The sequence below is a fragment of the Oryctolagus cuniculus genome, chromosome 2 (assembly GCF_051225735.1).
Source record: "Oryctolagus cuniculus isolate XC-2025 breed Fujian yellow rabbit chromosome 2, ASM5122573v1, whole genome shotgun sequence".
Taxonomy (NCBI): Eukaryota; Metazoa; Chordata; class Mammalia; order Lagomorpha; family Leporidae; genus Oryctolagus; species Oryctolagus cuniculus.
The window spans coordinates 124,430,569-124,450,776 of NC_142868.1; the positions used below are offsets into that span (position 1 = coordinate 124,430,569).

General features: G+C 35.4%; 1 non-coding gene and 1 pseudogene across 1 annotated transcript; one reads left to right on the forward strand and one right to left on the reverse strand.

The window, feature by feature from the left end:
- Positions 1-18,145, reverse strand: part of LOC149128037 (peptidyl-prolyl cis-trans isomerase FKBP1C-like) — a 48,195-nt pseudogene extending 30,050 nt beyond the window's left edge.
- On the forward strand, positions 9,540-9,703 carry LOC127490477 (U1 spliceosomal RNA). Its single transcript, XR_007918424.1, has one exon. It is a non-coding gene; the product is annotated as a U1 spliceosomal RNA (small nuclear RNA).
- Positions 18,146-20,208: the final 2,063 nt, after the last annotated feature.

A 20,208-nucleotide genomic window follows, 5' to 3' on the forward strand; every position in this document is an offset into this window, starting at 1 on the left:
TCTACTTGTCTCACTATCAATTCTTCCTTCTCTCTCTAGCTCCAAACTTTCTGGAGGAGAAAGCCAGTATTTAATTACATTGATAGAAAAATGAATATATGTCTGAGCTTAGTTGGAGTTATCAAAATAATTGCTTTTTTGCATTTAATGTATTTGCTGAATGCTGTAATTTTTAAAGATGTTATTTTGTTACAGATTTTATTTTATCAGTGTTAGAGAGAGAGAGAGAGAGTTTGTTTACTCCCCAAATGGCTTACTCCCCAAATGGCTAGAACAGCTGGGGCTGAGGCAGGCTTAAGTCAGGAGCTTGGTCTCCCTCCTGTGTTCAGGGGCCATTCTCTGCTATTTTCCCAGACCATTAGCAGGGAGTTGGATTGAAATTAGAGCAGCTGGGACTCAAACCAGCGTCCATATGGGATGCTGGCATTGCAGGCAGAGGACTAACCTACTACACTGCAATGCTGGCTCCTGAATTCTATATTTTTACTTTAACAATGGGGTCTATGAAATTTGATTATTCTTATGAAATTGTAATGTTGTCTACTTCTCTGAACATGATTGCAGTTATATATAACATTCAGGATATAAGGAAGCATAAAAAATTATCCTTGCTCATTAATAATCTAATTGAGATGGAAAACAAGAAAATCTATAAAATACAAAGAAGCATATACTAATTATGAAAATCAAAGCAGTTACACTAATGAAAAATGGTAGACAAAAATGTATCTAATGAGAGGAGAGATAGTAGTAGGTGAGGAAACCTACCTATGTATCTACCTATAATTTATCTACTATCTGTCTTTCTTCTAAGGCTGAGCCTACGAGTGACTACTCTTGAGCCAAGCAGAAACACCATGGGGTATTTCTTAAAATTTGGAGGGGATTATTAATTTATACAAGACAACAAGTAGACGAGTAAACGAGTTTTAAAGAGGATTCCCATGTTAATTTTTTGATTCCTGGCTCTTTCTAAAATGGGATAGCAACCAGTTAAATGAAGCGACTTTTCTCTGGTACATAGAAAATTGCTTTTCCAGATGCAGTGATGAGTTGGTACAACATTCACTATAAACATAATCCATTTAATTTTATCCACATAGTTTTATTTTCTTCTAGCCTATAATAGTTTTTCTCTTAAATATTTTTGATATGAAGTTATTAGGCAATCCATAAATAAACCATACCAAAAAAAAAAGGAGACCATCCTTGTGGAAACCCAAGTAAAATGTATTTTAGCAAAATTATTTCCATTTTACTGTGTATTCAGGAATCACACACACTGATTTGCAGATTTGCATTTTAATGTACTTTGTCTTGCTTTTCCAGAGGATCACAACTTATTTTCATTGCCTCTTTTCCTTATTCTGTTTGTGCTAAGCTCAGTTGGCTATTATCCAACCATTTTAGCAGAATGCATTATTTTCCAAAATTAAAATACCCTCATTGTTGGTGAGAAGTGATTAATTACTGATTGCATAATTGCTTCATCATGGAGCACACAGAAGAAATGAAATAAAATGCTGGAGTTTGCTTTTGTGTTCATTTTTATCTTATAGGAATTACAACTGGATTTTTCTTAGCTATAATTTATATTAATTAAATCCTAACCTAAAATTATATTTTTAAAATGCCAACATAGTTTAATACAAAGCAACAGTATATATATCTAACTTAAGAATTTTAAATGGTATTACAAAGTGAAGTACTTAATAAGCAGTACTTGGAACTATAAAAAAATATGTAATAAACCCGCCACACTGTGAATTGATTATTTTTAATTACAATTTGAATAAATAAAATTAATCTTGGAGTTTTAAGTGGACATTTCCTTTTATAGGATCATGACTCCTATCAGCATGAAACAGTCTAATTTTTTATGTAATTCTGTATGAAATAGTGCACTGGTTTCCAAATAAGTTGCTCCCAAACAATTTTGTATTCTAATTTATTTTATATCTTAAAACAGAACAAAGGCAAAGGCAACAAAATAAACATATTACCAGTGGTACAAATAAAGGATGCATTAGGTATTTATTACACATATGCTTTTTAGAATGCAAGAAAATGAGATATATAATGAGATTTCACAGTTTAAATATTTTTCAACTGTGACCACCTGGTCATAAGGAAATTCTTCAACAAAAACCATATGCATAATTCTCTAATAACAGATTAAGATATTTTACTTTTCCTGGAAAGTGTAAAACTGTGGTTAGTGCTACTAATATAATTGTTCTAGAATTTTCCATAATATTTCTTTGACAATGTGTACTAATTTAATAAATCTCAGTGTTAACATTTAGTTTTATAAAGAAATTATTTAATCTAGATAATTCCAACTACTTAACTTTGAATTTCTGAAGATTTCAATTTAAGGATAAATATTTGGACAAAACTAATTGGTAAATAGAATGCATTGTGGCATTATATATTACTGAGATTAAACTTTCTGCTAATATTCCACACTTGAAATATTATAATTTATCATCTCTGACATTCAATTGGCATTAGCTAAATTTAGCATGATTTTATGTCTTATGAGATGAAAGCATCATTTGTAGGGTGAGAATTAGGAGTCAAGTTCTGTTTTTCTGCTGAATATTCAGTTTTCCCAACACAATTTATTGAAAAGAATAGTTTCTCCAGTTGATGTGCTTGATACATTTGTCAAGTATCCATTGGCTAAAGGTGTAAATATTCATTCTGGGGCTCTCTATTCTGTTTTATTTGTCTGTGTGAACATTTTTATGTCAGTACCATGCTGTTTGAGTTACAATATCTGTGTAATGTGTTTTGAAACAAAATATTTTTCTTTTTTACAGTTTTATTTTTCTAATTTTAGCTCTCACATGTAAAGGAGAAGATGCAGAATTTGTCTTGCCATGTTGGGCTTATTTCATTCAACATGATATTGTCCAGTTGCATCTATTTTCCTGCAAATGGTGGAATTTCATTTTTTATATCTGGATAATATTCTGTTGTATGTGTATATTGGGGTGTGTGTGTGTGTGTGTGTGTGTGCACATTATCTCTATCCATTCATCTGATGATGGACACCTTGGTTGATTCCATATTTTGGCTAGTGTGAACACTGCTGCTGTGAACATAGTGGTGTGGGTATCTCTTTGAAACAACATGTTCATGTATTTTGAATATGTACCCAGAAGTGATATTGCTGTATCATATGGCAAGACTATTTCTAGTTTTAAAAGAATTTGCCACACTATTTTCCACAATGACTGCATTAATTCATATTCCCGCCAACAATGTATATGTGTTCCCATTTCTCTACAGCCTCTCCAACATTTGTTATTCTCTATCTTTTGGATAATAGCCATTCTGAGAGTGCCGATGTGATATCACATTGCAATTTTGATTTGCATTTCCCTGATGTCTAGTAATGTTGAGCATTTTTCCATAAATGTGTTGTTCTTAACTGGATTGTTTGTTTTATTGTTGAATTTTTTAAATTAGTGATATATTCTGGATATTGATCCTTTGTTGCATAGGTCATTCACAAATATTTATTCCCATTATGTTAGGTATCTCTTCACTCTAATGAACATTTCTTTTGCTGTGAAGAAGTTTCTGAGTTTGATATATTCCCATGTGTTTAGTTTTGCTTTTGTTACCTGTACTTTGGGGCTCTTGTACAAGAAGTCATCCCCTGTACAAATATCTTGGATTGTTTCCTTTATATTTTCTTCCAGGAATTTCATAGTATCATGTCTTAAATAGAGATTTTTGATCCATCTTGTGTTGATTTTTGTATATGGTTAGAGGTATGGATCTACTCTCATTCCTCTACATTTATACACTGCTTTCCCAACACCATTTATTGAAGAATTATCCTATTTCAATGTATTATCCAAGTACTTCTGTTAAAACTCAGTCTTCTGTATGTATGTGAATTAATTGTAGGCTCTTTATTCTGTTCTATTGTATATTCCATTGTATGTCAGTTTTTATGCTAATATTATGTTGTTCTAATTATTATTGCTTTGTAGTATGTTTTGAAATCAGGTATTATGATTGAAATTGTGGATTTCTACTTTTATTTTCCCTTGTTATCTGAGGTGATACATGGTATAACTTCAATCTTTTTACATTAGACTTGATTTGTGGTCTAATATATAGTCTACTCTAGAAAATATTCCATGTGCTGATGAGAATAATGTGTATTCTGTAGCTGCTGGGTGAAATGTCCTCAAAATGTGAGTAAGGTCCATTTGCTCGATACTATGTATCAACTCTGATGTATCCTTATTGATTTTCTGTCTGGATGATCTGTCTATTAATAGGAGTGTATCGTTGAACTCGCCCACTATTTTTGAGTCCATCTCTCCTTTCAGATCTAATAGTATTTGCTGTATATTTCCTGGTAGGTTTATGTTGGTTGCATATATATTTATGATTATTGTTTTTTTTTAAATTCATTCTTTTTTTATTTAGTAAATATAAATTTCCAAAGTAAAGTTCGTGGATTACAATGGCTTCCCGCCCCCCATAATTTCCCTCCCACTTGCACCCCTCCCATTTCCCTCTCCCTCTCCCATTGCATTCACATCAAGATTTATTTTCTATTATCTTTATATACAGAAGATCGATTTAGTATATATTAAGTAAAGATTTCATCAGTTTGCACCCACACAGAAACACAAAGTGTAAAATACTGTTTCAGTACTAGTTATAGCATTACTTCACATTGGACAACACATTAGGGACAGATCCCACATGGGAAGTAAGTACACAGTGACTCCTGTTGTTGACTTAACAAATTGACACTCTTGTTTATGGCGTCAGTAATCTCCCTGGCTCTAGTCATGAGTTGCTAAGGCTATGGAAGCCTTTTGCGTTCGCCTAATTTTATCTTATTCCGACAGGGTCATAGTCAAAGTGGAAGTTCTCTCCTCCCTTCAGAGAAAGGTACCTCCTTCTTTGATGGCCCGTTCTTTCCACTGGGATCTCACTTGCAGAGATCTTTCATTTAGGTTTTCTTCTTCTTTTTTTTTTTTCTCCTGAGTGTCTTGGCTTTCCATGCCTAAAGTACTCTCATGGGCTCTTTAGCCAGATCCGAATGCTTTAAGGGCTGATTCTGAGGCCAGAGTGCTGTTTAGGACATCTGCCATTCTATGGGTCTGCTGTGTATCCCACTTCCCATGATGGATTGTTCTCTCCTTTTTTAATTCTATCAGTTAGTATTAGACACTAGTCTTGTTTATGTGATCCCTTTGACTCTTAGACCTATTAGTGTGGTCAACTGTGAACAGAAATTGATCACTGGGACTAGTGAGATGGCATTGGTACATACCACCTTGATGGGTTTGTATTGGAATCCCCTGGCACATTTCTAACTCTACCATTTGGGGCAAGTCTGATTGAGCATGTCCCAAATTGTACATCTCCTCCCTCTCTTATTCCCACTCTTATATTTAACAGGCATCACTTTTCAGTTAAAATTTAAACACCTAAGAATAATTGTGTGTTAATCACAGAGTTCAACCAATAGTACTAGAACAAAACACAAAAAAATACTAAAATGGATAAAGTATTACATTGTACATCAACAGTCAGGACAAGAGCTGATCAAGTCACTGTTTCTCAGTGTCAATTTCACTTCAACAGGTTTCCCCTTTGGTGCTCAGTTAGTTGTCGCCAATCAGGGAGAGCATATGATATTTGTCCCTTTGGGACTGGCTTCATTCACTCAGGATAATGTTTTCCAGATTCCTCCATCTTGTTGCAAATGACTGGATTTCATTGTTTTTGACTGCTGTATAGTATTCTATGGAGTACATGTCCCATAATTTCTTTATCCAGTCTACTGTTGATGGGCATTTGGGTTGGTTCCAGGTCTTAGCTATTGTGAATGGAGCTGCAATAAACATTAATGTGCAGACAGCTTTTTTGTTTGCCAATTTAATTTCCTTTGGGTAAATTCCAAGGAGTGGGATGGCTAGGTTGTATGGTAGGGTTATATTCAGGTTTCTGAGGAATCTCCAGACTGACTTCCATAGTGGCTTAACCAGTTTGCATTCCCACCAACAGTGGGTTAGTGTCCCTTTTCCCTCACATCCTCTCCAGCATCTATTGTTGTTAGATTTCTGAATGTGAGCCATTCTAACCGGGGTGAGGTGAAACCTCATTTTGGTTTTGATTTGCATTTCCATGATTGCTAGTGATCTTGAACATTTTTGATTATTGTATCTTCTTGTTGAATCAAACCTTTTATCAAAATATAATATCCTTTTTATCTTTACAGTTTTTGATTTAAAGTCTTTTATCTGACATGAGGACAGTTATTCCTGATCATTTTTGGTTCCCATTTCCTGGAATATCTTTTTCTAGTCCTTCACTTTCAGACTATGCATATATTTGTGATGTGAGTTCCTTGTAGGCAGTATAGAGTAAGGTCTTGGATTTTTTAATTTATTGAGGAAAACTAAGTCTTTTGGCTGTTTAAATTAATCCATTTATAATTAGGTTAGTATTGATAGACAAGAACTAATTTTTGTCATTTTATTGACTTGATATTGATTCCACTTGCTCTGTTAGTGAACTTCGTGATGTCATGTGTCTTCATGTTGACTTCTAATGCAGGATGCCTTTCAGAATGTCTTGTAAGGCTGCTCTGGTGATGCTGGATTCTCTGTTTTTGCTTATCTGGAAAACACCTGTTTTTCCTTCACTTCTAAAGGATAGCTTCACTGGATATAATATTCTTGGTTGGAAATTTTGTCTAAAGAGAGAAGTTTTCCATCTCCTGGTTCACTCCCTAAATGGCTGCAATGATCAGAACTGGCCAGGAGCCATGAGCTTCTTCCATGTCTTTCATGTGGGTGCAGGGTCCCAGGGGGTTGGGCCATCTTCTACTGCTTTCCTAGGCCATAGCAGAGAACTGGATCAGAAGCGTAGCATCTGAGACTCTAACTGGCACTCATTTGGGATGTTAGTGCTGCAGGCAAAACTTCACCTGCTATGCCACAGTGTCAGCCCTGGAAATTGTTTTTAAGATATTGAATATATCATTCACTCTCTTCTGGCCCATAGGGTTTCTTCTGAGAAGTCTAATGATAGTCTGAGTGGTTGTATTTATATGTAACTTGATACTTTTCCTTTACTGTCTTTAGGATTCTCTCCTTGTCCTCAACTTTTGATAATCTGAGTATAATATGCCTTGGAGAAGATCTTTTCTTTGGATGAGTTAGCTTGTGGTCCTTCAAGCTTTCTGTGTCTGGATGCCCATGTCTCTTTCAAGACGTACGACCTTTTCAATTATTATTTCATTTAGCAGATTGTCAACACCTTTTACCTTTCCTTCTACAGGAATACCTATACTATAAATATTTGGTCATTTAACATTATCCCAGATTTCATGTAGATTGTTTAATTCATTTTAATTCTTTTCTCTTTATGTCTGATTATACTATTTCAAAAGTTTTGTCCTCAACTTGGTCTATTCTGCTGCTAATATAATATAATATAATATAGTATAATAATATGATACAATCTCTTTTTTTTTTTTTTGTCTCACTGATTGAGATTTCATCCCCAAATTTCTCTTTGATTCTTCTTAATGACTGCTTTCTCCTTAGTAATATTTTCATTCATAGAGTTTCCTTATCATCATTATTTTGATATTTATTTCTGGTATTCATACATTTCTTTCAGATCAAGATCAATTTGTGGAGAATTATTGCTTTCTTTTGGGGGTATAAAACTACTTTACTTCTTCATTTTTCATATGCCCCTATGTTGACATCTGCTCATTTGGTATAATAGTTCCTTCTATTTATGCAGTTTTTTTTTTGTTTTTGTTTTTTTTTCAGAGTTCATGGTTTAATTGGATTGCATTGTACCATTTACCTTGTTTCTTTGGCTTTGGTTCTAGGTGAGTCTAGATGTGCCGCCCCTGAGTGATTTCTTCTGTTTTAATCAGTGTCAGCTGTGACTACAAGTGACACAATGGTATACTGTGGATTTCCTTGCATGTGTGTCTTCAGCCAAAAGGGTGTTCAGTATCAATCACGTTGGGGAATGTGATAGCCATGACCTTTTTATAGATGTTGAGGGAGACATAGGAGGCTGTCCCCTTGCTCCACTGGTAAATGTGAGTGATGCTGTGGCACCAAATGCTGTGATTGTAGGACTGTGACATCAGGTCTTTCTAGGAGAGAAAAGTTTGTGCTGTGGCTTATAACACTAACAGCTCTACTCCTAGGACTGGAGGATGTAAATTGAATCCTGCTCCAGTCCCATTTTGCTGTGGCTGGTAGGAGTCCAGGTAGGTGAAATATGTGTAGGTTTTCCTTATTTTCACTGAGTAGATTCCAGTGGATTAAGGAAATGAGAAATGATTGTTACAGTCCTGGTGTTGCAACATACAGTGGGATCATTACCTAGATATTCCAGGATGGGAAGGGAAGAATTTTTGAATAGTCTGTTACCAGTGCTAGCCTCCAGAAGCTAAGGGAACCACCTCCCCACCAGCTCACATAGAGTGAGCTAGTGTACTTCTGAAGTTCTGTAGTTACAGGACACAGGGGAAATGTCCATTGTCCCCAAATTTGCCTAGACTCTTGACTTATTCTGATAGCAGAGGTGTAGAAATCAGTTGCTTGACTTTTCATAGTTGAATCCACTGTTCTGTGGCTTTGGGGACCAGAGGGGCAGTGTGGCTTCCCTTCTTAGAGTCCAGCAGTTACTCAGACCCCAGTGAGCTCCCCACATTGAAGACACAGATAGTTGATGATTGTGGAATTCTCTGTACACAAAAGCTGTAGGTGACGGTGTGGGCAGCAACTTCTTCCTTCCTTGATTTGGTAAGATGGCAACTCACAGTCAGCAGCTGACTGCCCTGTGAGACTGGCACCAACGTTGTCTCTGTCCTATTTCATCACTGTCCATGGAGTCTTTGTTCATTTTGCTACATATGCACTAAAAATTTCTGTCACTCAGAATCTTGGAAATGTAGCCATTTCTTTGTATTTTTTTTTTTTTTAAACAATAGCCCTGCTGCAGTTGGTGTGACGTCATCCTTCTCAGCCATCTTGTATCCTCAGCTCTATTCTTAGCACCTTTGTCAAAGACCATTTGGAAGTAAATATGTGAGTTTACCTCTAGGGACTCTGTTCTGTCCTATTAGTCTATGTTTTTATGCCAAATATGATGCTATTTTAATAGCTTTGTGATTTGTATTAAAATCAGATAATATAATTTCTCATGCTTTATTCGTTCTGTTCATGACAGTTTTGGCTACACATATTAGTAGTATTTTTTCTAGTATGTGAATATTGTCATTCACATTTTGATAGGAGTTGCAGTGAATATGTAAATCTTATTATAAGGTATATGCATTTAAATGATAATGTGTCTCAATCCATGAACAATGGAAGCCTATTCATTTCTTTGTGTCCTCTTCAAATACTTTCACCAGTGATTTATAGTTTTTATTGTATAATCTTACATTTTTTGATTAAGTTTATTCCTAGGTGTGTGTTTTGTTTTATTTTGGGACTATAGAAATAAGATTGCTCATCCTTAGCTGGCAGTGGAAATACCATAATCACAGAGGTGGTTTTCCCAGGATAAGGCTGATCCATTGCACTCTGGATGTGCTAATTCCTTTGATTTCCCCAAATGTTGGAAACTCCACTACATAATTTGTGGTACTGGGGACTGGTTTGTGCTTCCTTCCCCTAAAAGAAAAATTTTTAGAAAATGAAGTAAAGCTGCTTTCTTGATTTCTCTTTCCAATAGTTTACTATTAGAGTATAATAATACTTCTGATGCTTTTGTGTTTTCTTTATATCCTGCAAACTTGTTGAATGTTCTTATTGGTTCTCATATCTTTTTGTAGTAGTCTTTGGCATTTTCTGAATAAAATATCATATAATTTGTAAGCAGAGACATTTGACTTCCTCCATTCCAATTTGGATGCAATTTATTTTTTTCTCTTTAACATTTGTCCGGGAAAACACTTATAGTAGTATGTGGAATAAAAGAGAAAGTGGGCATTCTTGTCATATTCTAGATTTTAAAGAGAAAGCCTTCAGCTTTTCTTAAGTCAGTATGATGTAGGCTGCAAGTTTGTTATACATATATAGCCTTTGTTGTAATATGTTTCTTCTATATTTATTTTTGTGGGATCTTCTAACTTTGAGGGATGTTAAATTTTATCAAATACCTTTTCTTTATCTATTGATTTTATTATATAGTTTTTTTAAATATTTATTTTATTTATTTTATTTATTTGAAAGACAGAATTACAGAAAGAGGTAGAGACAGAGAGAAGTCTTCCATCCGTTGGTTCACTCCCCAAATGGCTGCAATGGCTGGAGCTGTGGAGATCTGAAACAAGGAGCCAGGAGCTTCTTTTAGGTCTCCCACATGGAGTCCAAGGACTTGGGCCATCTTCTACTGTTTGCCCAGGCAGTAGTACAAAAACAAATAGATTATTTAATCTCTTTGTCAGTTCTACAAGCTGACATTAAAGTAATGTAATCCCTCCATAAGCCAGTAGCAACACAGCTATGAGATTTCCATAAAGGCAGGTAAGTAGCACACACTGAGAGATAGAGAGAATGAGAGTGAGAGTGAGAGTGTGTGTGAAAGAGAGAGAGAGAGAGAGAGAGAGAGAGAGAGAGAGAGAGAGAGAGAGAGAAACCAATCTTGAGCTCTTGGTTCCTTGATTTTTTTTTCTTTTCAACTTTTATTTAATAAATACAAATTTCCAAAGTACAACTTTTGAATTATAGCAGCTTTTCCCCCAATAACTTCCCTCCCACCGCAACCATCCCATCTCCCACTCCCTTTGCCATCCCATGCTTCATCACAATTCATTTTCAATTATATTTGTAAACAGAGATCAATTTAGTATATATTAAGTAAAGATTTCAACATTCTGCACTCATAAAGACACACAAAGTGTAGAGTGCTGTTTGAGTAGTAGTTTTACCATTAATTTGCATAGTACAACACATTAAGGGCGGAGGTCCTACATGGGGAGCAGCTGTACAGTGACTCCCGTTGTTGATTTAACAATTGACACTCTTATTTATGTTGTCAGTAATCAACCGAGGCTCTTGTCAAGAGCTGCCAAGGCTATGGAAGCCTCTTGAGTTCATTAACTCCAATCATATTTAGACAAGGCCATATTCAGCTATCCCACCCCTTGGAATTTTCCCAAAGGAAATTAAATTGGCAAATAAAAGAGCTGTGTGCACCTCAATGTTTATTGCAGCTGAATTCACAATAGCTAAGACATGGAATCAATCTAAATGCCCATCAACAGAAGAGGATAAAGAAATTAGGGGATATATATACTCTATAGAATACTATACAGCAGTAAAAAAAATGAAATCCAGTCATTTGCAACAAAATGGAGGAATCTGGAACACATCATGCTGAGTGAAATAAGCCAGTTCCAAAGGGACAAATATCATATGTTCTCCCTGATTGGTGACAGCTAATTGAGCACCTAAAAGGAAACCTGTTAAAGTGAAATAGACACTATGAAAAACCATGATTTGATCAGCCCTTGTCCTGACTGTTGAGGAAAAACTTACTATTTTATTCCTTTTAGTGTTTTTTGTTCTATTTACACCATTTGTTGAACTCTTTAATTAACACACAATTATTCTTAATCATTTAAATTTAACTGAAAAGTGACCCTTGTTAAATATAATAGTAGGAATAAGAGAGGGAGGAGATGTACAGTTCAGCACATGCTCACTTGGAATTATATATATATATTATATAATAGAATTGTATTATAATAAATATATTATATATAAAATAATATAAAATATTAACAAATATTGTTAAAATTATCATACCCAGTGTGTTCAAATATACTTCATTTCATTTGTCAAAGCTGCCCATTAACAGTGGCTGTCAAGAAAATGTCTGAAAGTATCTCTTTGAGTTGACTGGATGGTGGAAAGAACAATGATGAATTTAGTTATTCATGACCTGAGTATCACAGAGATAGGTCGCAGTGTGTGCTGCTTACTTGCCTTTATAGAAATTTCATAGCAATGTTGCTACTGGCTCATGGAGGAATTGCATTACTTTAATGTCAGCTTGTAGAACTGACAAAGAAATTAAATAATCTTCTTGTTATTATACTATAAAAACTCATATACATATCAAACTAGTTGAGTTTATTTTCTGCTGATGTTCAGTTAATAAAAGTTTGTATTTTGGTAATTCAGAAAAATCAAACAGTAATTTTTTTTCTTTTTATTGCTTGCCAATTATCAATTTAAAATAAATACTTGAGTAATACAAAAGCACTGGGAAGTCATTGGTGTTCAAAAAATAGTTTCTCAAAATGGCACTAAATCTTGAAAAGTCTACTGTGGAGGTGTAGCACATAATGACAAGAAGATAGACTGAACTATGTGCCATTCAGACATAAGGCATGCAAGGATTTCTCATTTTTCATCACCATGCATTGACAGAACTAGATGTACTCCAAAGTACTTGACTTGGGACTTTTAATAATTCATTTTGCCTCAATGGGAAATAATTCATAGCAAATTTGGGTTCATACTACTTGGACTCTGGGATTACTTTCCATGATAATATTCTATAACTATTTTATGCCAAAAAGTACATTTAGTGGAACAATACAACTGATAATAATATGTGTTTTATTTTATCAATCAATAACTAGTTCAATAGACATTACCAACTAATAATGATAAAATAATAATGTATACTACTGCTACATAGGAGAAACTACATGTAAACAACTTATTCAAAGATACAGAATTGTTGCTAAAATAATAATTATAAAATTATTCTCTGTCTCCAGATTTCTGCTGGTGATATTTTTCTGATAAATAAGACTAAAAAGTGTAGAGTTGTAGTATAATATACTCAAGTGGTAGGAAAAAAGTTTCAGTATGGCTGGGACCATCCCAGAGTTGTTTTTCCTTGGATTATACACACATAGATAAAATCCTTCAACTGATAAGTATTCATTAAATTATTTTGGGCAAATAATTATCAGACTGCTGTGCTGTCTATATCTTTCCCACAACTTACTCTATGTCATTTTTTCAGAATTGAACTTATCCAGCAATCAAAATTGGGGAAGTCTGAGCTATTCTGATTAATATCAAAGTAATACTGAATTCCATCAACTACAAAATAAAATTCACACTGCCTGATCATGGCATCAATCAAGTAGGCAGATGGAATTGTGATATTCCACCTACAGGCTCTGTTTAGTATTTTGTAAACTATTTAGAAAACAAACTGTGTAACAGGAAAGTTGTGAAAGGAATTTAACATCGAAGTTCAACATTTAGCTTTTAGCAGCATCCATTTGAGTGCCAGTTGAATTCCTGGCTGCACCACTTCCAATTCAGGTCCCTAATAATAAGCCTGTGAAGGCAGCGGCAGATGGTCCAAATTCTTTGGACCCTGCCACCGTCAGCCGTTACAGTCATCAGGAGAATGAATCAGCAGATGGAAGATAGCTCTCTCTCCATTCTCTCTCTCTCTCTCTCTCTCTCTCTGTAATTTTGCCTTTCAAATAAATAAACATTTTAAAAAATAAAGAAAAATTTGAAGTCATGAAGCATCTTTAATATGTGAATATTATGGATTAAATGGTATATATTACTTCTGTACAAATTTTTAAATAATTTTTGATAATATTTATTTATTTGTTTATTTGAAAGACATGGAGATGGAAAGAGACAGAGGGAGAGTTCTTCTATCCTCTTGTTCACTCCTCAAATGCCTACCACAACCATGGCTGGAATGGACCAGAGCCAGAAGCCAGGAACTCAATCAGAGTCTCCCATGTGAATGTCATGAACCCAAGTACTTGAGCCATCCTGCTATGCCTCTCAGTGTTAATAAAACCCGTGCTGCCTTATCTGAGGTGCCATCTTGAATCTTGGCTGCCATTTTAGGCTCTGGCCAAGTCACCATCTTGTACAATAAGTTTCAGCCTCTCCAAAATCCAGCTTGGCTTACTAGAAGTCAGGTAACCAAATGGCCCAACTATAAGCACCAACTCCACCCCAACTATAACAAGATTTGCTGCTCCCACTCCCCTACCCCTGCAACGCTATAACAAGACCTGCTTTCCTGTACATTCTCTCTCTCAACCCCTCTTTCCACCCCATTGGTCCCCCTACCCCTGACAATAAACTTGTCCTTTAACTTCGGTGTTTGGTGTGTTTTGTGGTGGCCTTTCACCCAGAGTACACATTAGTAGGATGCTGAATTTGGAACTAGAACCAGAGATCAAACACAATCAATCTGTTGTGGGATGGAGGCATCCCCAAAAGGGGTCTTAATCACCCTTTTGCCAAATGTCCACCCTGAGAATATATTTATAATAATGAAAAGTGCCTAAGCTATTAATCATCAATTAATCAATAAAAACATATTTTAGTACTGACAAGGCTGAAGTCCTTTGAAGCAAAAGACCTACAGTATAGAGTATCAGCTTCACTAACTTCATTCTGTAACTTGGGTATCCATTCTCATTTATTTTTCAAACACTTACACACATGAAATATTTTACTTTATAAAATGTGTACATAATTTTATATATGCAGTATATGTTTATTTGTGTGTGTTTTCCACAGAGAAGTGATGCACAACTATGTCTCATATTTGCTTGAAAAATAAAGGACGATTCTAATTCTTTCAGGAGGGAGATCATCCAATAATAATATATTTGATAGCACCACAATTATCCAATTTTTCTGTCTTCTTTTGACAAGGAAAATTGATATATTTACCTTTAATGCACTGGAACAATCTGATTTTACATTTTATCTAGATAAATTTGTTGTTGAAAAGTATCAGCAGTTTCCCATGGGCATTAGGCAATTTTAGCTGTATGAGGAAACTTCAAAAAGTGTGTTGAAATGGGCTAAAAAAGTATTTTGAAGCACAAACATTTTTAAATCCATAAATTGTTTTCATAACATGCATTTTCATACATTTTTTGAAGACCACTTGTGTGCATGCATTTCAAACATTTTTGCACCAAAATAAACTATCTTTTAATTTCATTTTCTGCTGACTTTTTTTATTTTCCTGTGTCTACTTTTGCATACAATTGATACAATGAAGCCTATGATGTTATTTGAGGGAATTACACTAGGCTAATTACACTAGGCTTTGAGCATTGCTAAAACAGAAAAACAGAAATCTATCCAAACAGATCACTAGATATATAAGTCAAAAGTTACAACAAGTCATCCGGAATTCCAGAGAACATCATGGGAAGTATTATGACAAAAAATAAACATCAAGATAGAATAGGCATCTAATTCAGGACAACGTCATGGTATTAATGGCAGAGAGACTGAAAGCAGACTTCTTTTTATGTGCTTTGAGTTCTAAGTCACTCTTTCTTTTAAGTGACTTTGACCAACTCTTTGGAACTGTGGATTAACTAAACACTCAGACATAATCCCAGGTGACTACTTTTCAAAAGCCATGAGATTCATTATCTAACACAAAAGCATATGGGTAAGTTTTTAAAAAATTAAACTCAATACAAAGAAATAATTATTTTTTAAATTAATATAAATTATAAAATAAAAGAAAATCTAGGTGGAGTGCTTTGCCCATAAGAAAAAGGTAATCAACATTTGGCTTAGCAGTGAAGGTTTTTTTTTTTTTTTTTTTTTTTTTTTTTTTTAAGATATTTTAGTTGAAAATTACTGAGAGAGAACTTCCATCTGCTGGTTCATCTGAGTCTCCCACATGGGTGGCAGGACGTGGGTGGCAGGACATGGGTGGCAGGAGCCCAAACACTTGGACCAGCCTCTGCTGCTTTTCCCAAGCCATCAGCAGAGAGCTGGATGGAACTGGAGCATCCTGGCATGAATCAGCACCGTCACTGCAGGCAGCAGCTTTACTTGCTGTGCCACAATGCCAGCCTCCAGCAGCAGTTTAACTATGCTAGTTAATGTAGGAGGTGAAATGGAGGACTAAAGTCTTAGGTTGAATTAACATTGATTGACTCCAGAATATGTCCTTAAATTGAACAGGAATAACTTGACCTTTGAAGCCATCCAAGTTATAAAGCTTCCTTTAAAATATAATTTTCTCTTGGGGAAGTTTGATTGATTTCTAAGAAGGTTGTCAGCAAATGTTATAATTTTCCAATAATTTGGATAGGTCTCATCTAAGCATGGAGACTGCTGTTTAGACAATAGTAGAGGAAAAATTATTAACAATACCAGGTAGGGAAAGGAATAATTTCCAATTTATATGCAAAACAACTAATATGTATAACACATTCCTTCTGGCTCAATTAGTTAAAAAATAAGAGAGTGGATGAAAGAGACTTATGTAGCAACACTTTAATATAGGCATAATGTTGGTATTTCCAAATAAAGCCAACTAATTGGTCACATTAGTCGCTTGACAGCCTAGGAAGTCACACTTGAGCTGTGCATGTTTCTGACTGCAAAGCATCCAAACCAAAACTTATGGAAAATTATGAGTGTGAAACATTGAAATATATTCCTAATACTTGCTTGAAGATGTACAAGATGCAGGGCTAAATCAGACACTGTTTTCACAATAAAAGAGAATGCTAATTTATAGTTGTACTTTGAGTTATATTTCTAGGAAAAGAATAAATTGCATGATCTTAATTTTTAATTGGTTTCAGTCAAGTTTTGTATGCCCGATGTCTTGTTTAAGTATATTCTGTCTCCCTCCTTCCCCCTCCTTTCTCTCTTGTTCTTTCTTTCTGTCTCTCTGTTTCTATCTTTCCTTTTCCCTCACACACATACAACAACTAAACATGAAGTTTATAGTAAAATAAACTACTAACATAATAGAGAAATTGAAAAAATGATGGAAATCTATAATTTTACAATTCACACAGTTGAAAAATATTACTATAGCAATATAACATTATATTCATGTGCAAAAATCTTGCAGTTTGAATTACTGCAGAAAGAGGGCAGTCTTACATTTTAATGCAAAAGCAAAGTGTTCATTTAGCAATGCTCTCATCAGCTGTACAAAAGAAAGTAGGTGAGCTACAGTTGGGCAAATAGCTCTTGGCTAAATAAGAGAATGTTTCTCTCATGTTAGCCCTATTCTATAATTTTCTATTTAAGTACAGATGCCTTTTAGATTTAATACTCAGGTGAAATTAATAATGTGGCTTATTCTGCCTACTCTTCTACCCCCAAATGACCTTATTTACTATTTCACAAGGAAATAGAAAATATCAGTTATTTTTCCTTAACCGACTTAAAGCTGTGAATATATCCATTGTATCTTCATTCTGTCTTCTACTCTCAGAGCTGGATTTGTTACTTCTCTTAAATGATTGTTCCTGCCATTTTATTTTTCAGTCTTTTCCCTCTCCTCATGAACTTTCTCTAGAATATTCACACATCTTTTCATTGAAGATGGAATATCTAAAAGCTTCTGTATTTTTAATTTTCCCTTTTTTCATACCCTTATTTTAAACTTACACACATATGAAATCTACAGAAATTTTAAATTAAAAAACAAGTAGCTGGAATTATAGCACAGTGGATTAAAGTTACACTTGTGATTTTGGCATCTTATATTGGAGCACTGGTTTGAGCCCTGGTTGTTCAATTTTCAATCTAGCTTCCTGCTAATGCATCTAGGGAAGCAGCAGAAGATAGCCCAAATACAAGGGTCCCTGTCACCCATGTGGTATTCTGGACTCCTGGCTTCACAGTGACACAGCTCTGGCTATTGTAGTACTTTGGAGAATGAATCCTTAGATGGAGGATTCTCTCTCGCGCTCTCTCTCTCTCTCTCTTGTTCTCCCTCTCCATCTTCCTACCTTTCAAATGAATAGTTAATATTTAGAAAAATAAGAATAACAAACAGAAGGATCCCATACCCCTATAATTTGTCTTATTTTTTTCATTATCATGTCAAACACATAACTTTTGGAGAAATGCTAATATGCCAAAATTGTGCTGTTTATTTGAAGTCTTCTAACTCCCCAATACATAAGGAGTCCACTAAGTCTGCATGTGTCGCAACTTACCATGATCTCATTACAAGTAAACACAATGGGGTTTTTGGTCTGTTCATCATTCTTTCTGAAACCCTTCTTTGCTAACTTCACTATTTCACTTAATCTCTCCTTCATACTTCTTTCCACAGTGGCTGTGTTAATTTACATTTCCATCAACAATGTATAAGTGTTCCTATTTCTCCAAATCCTCTCCTGCATTTGTTCCATCTGTCTCTTGGATTATAGTGTTCTGCCAGGGGTGAGGTGATATCTCATTGTGGTTTTGAATAGCATTTCCCTGATGGTTAGTGATGTTGAGCCATTTTCACATATTCATTGGCCATTAGTGTTTGTTCTTTTAGAATTGTCCATGGAGATCCTTGGCAATTTCTCAACTGGATTGATTATGTTTGTTGTTGGTGTTGAATTTTTTAAGTTGCCAATATATTTTGATACTAATCCTTTGTCAGATAGGTAGCTTGCAAAACAAGGTATAAAGAAGATATATACATCTAATATCATTTCCAAGTGAAACCTTGTATATCCACCCTGTTGAAAACTCCTGAACATTCTCTTTCTTCTCAAAACTGGTCAACAGATTGAAGCAGTAATAAAGACCCTCCCAACAAAGAAAATCCAAGGACCAAATGGCTTAAGTGTTGAATTCTACCAAACTTTTAAAGTATTAACTCCAATTCTTCTTAAAGTATGCAAAATATATGAAAGAAGGGAATCCTCTCAAACTCCTTCTGTGAGGCCAGCATCACCTTAATTCCAAAACCAGAAAAATATATAACAAAGAAAGAGAACTACACTTTTTCTGGGTTGAAAACATGTGAGGCCATCAAGCAAGTCTCAGCAAATTAAAAAATAAATAAATAAAATCATACCATGCATCTTCTTGGACAACAATGGAATGAAACTGGAAATCAGCAACTAAGGAATGCAAACACATGGAGACAAAGCAACATGCTCCTGAATTAACAGTGGGTCATAGAAGAAATAAAAAGAGAAATAAAAAACTTTCTGGAAACATGATGACAACAATACAACTTATCACAATTTATGGGATACAGCAAAGGCAGTGTTAAACGTTTATAGCAGGGGCCGACACTGTGGCACAATGGGTTAAAGTCCTGGTATCCCATACTGTCCCAACTGCTCCTCTTCTGATCCAGATCTCTGCTATGGCCTTGGAAAGCAGTAGAAGATGGCACAAGTCTGTGGGCCCCTGCACCTGCATGGGAAACCCAGAAGAGGCTCCTGGCTGCTGGCTTTGGATCAGCGCAGTTCAGGCCATTGCAGCTATCTGGGGAGTGAACCAATGAATGGAAGACCTCTTTCTCTGCCTCTACCTCTCTCTACAACTCTATCTTAAATAAATAAAATAAATATTTTTTAAAAAGTTTAGCTGGCGCCGCGGCTCACAAGGCTAATCCTCCGCCTAGCGGCGCTGGCACACCAGGTTCTAGTCCCGGTCAGGGCGCCGGATTCTGTCCTGGTTGCCCCTCTTCCAGGCCAGCTCTCTGCTGTCGCCAGAGAGTGCAGTGGAGGATGGCCCAGGTGCTTGGGCCCTGCACCCCATGGGAGACCAGGAAAAGCACCTGGCTCCTGGCTCCTGCCATCAGATCAGTGTGGTGCGCTGGCCACAGCGCGCCGGCCGCGGCGGCCATTGGAGGGTGAACCAAGGGCAAAAGGAAAACCTTTCTCTCTGTCTCTCTCTCTCACTGTCCACTCTGCCTGTCAAAAAAAAAAAAAAAAAAGTTTATAGCAACTGGTGTCTATATCAAGAAATTGGAAAGACACCAAATAAATTAACTCGCCATGCAAATCAAGGATCTAGAAAAACAACAGCAAACCAAACACAATACTAGAAGGAGAAAAGAAATAATTAAAATTACAGAAGAAATCAACACAATTGAAACCAAAAACACAATACAAAAGATCAGCAAAATGAAGAGCTGAGTGAATTTTTTATTTAAATAAACAATATTGACACATCATTGCCCCAACTAACCAAAAAAAGGAGAAGACCAAAACCAATAAAATGAGAGATGAAAAGCGAACTGTAGCAACAGATACCGCATAAATAAAAATAATCATCTGAGATTACTATAAAGAGCGTATGCCAACTGACTGGGATATCTAGAAGAAATGGATAGATTCCTGGACATATACAATCTACCTGTGAGCCATGA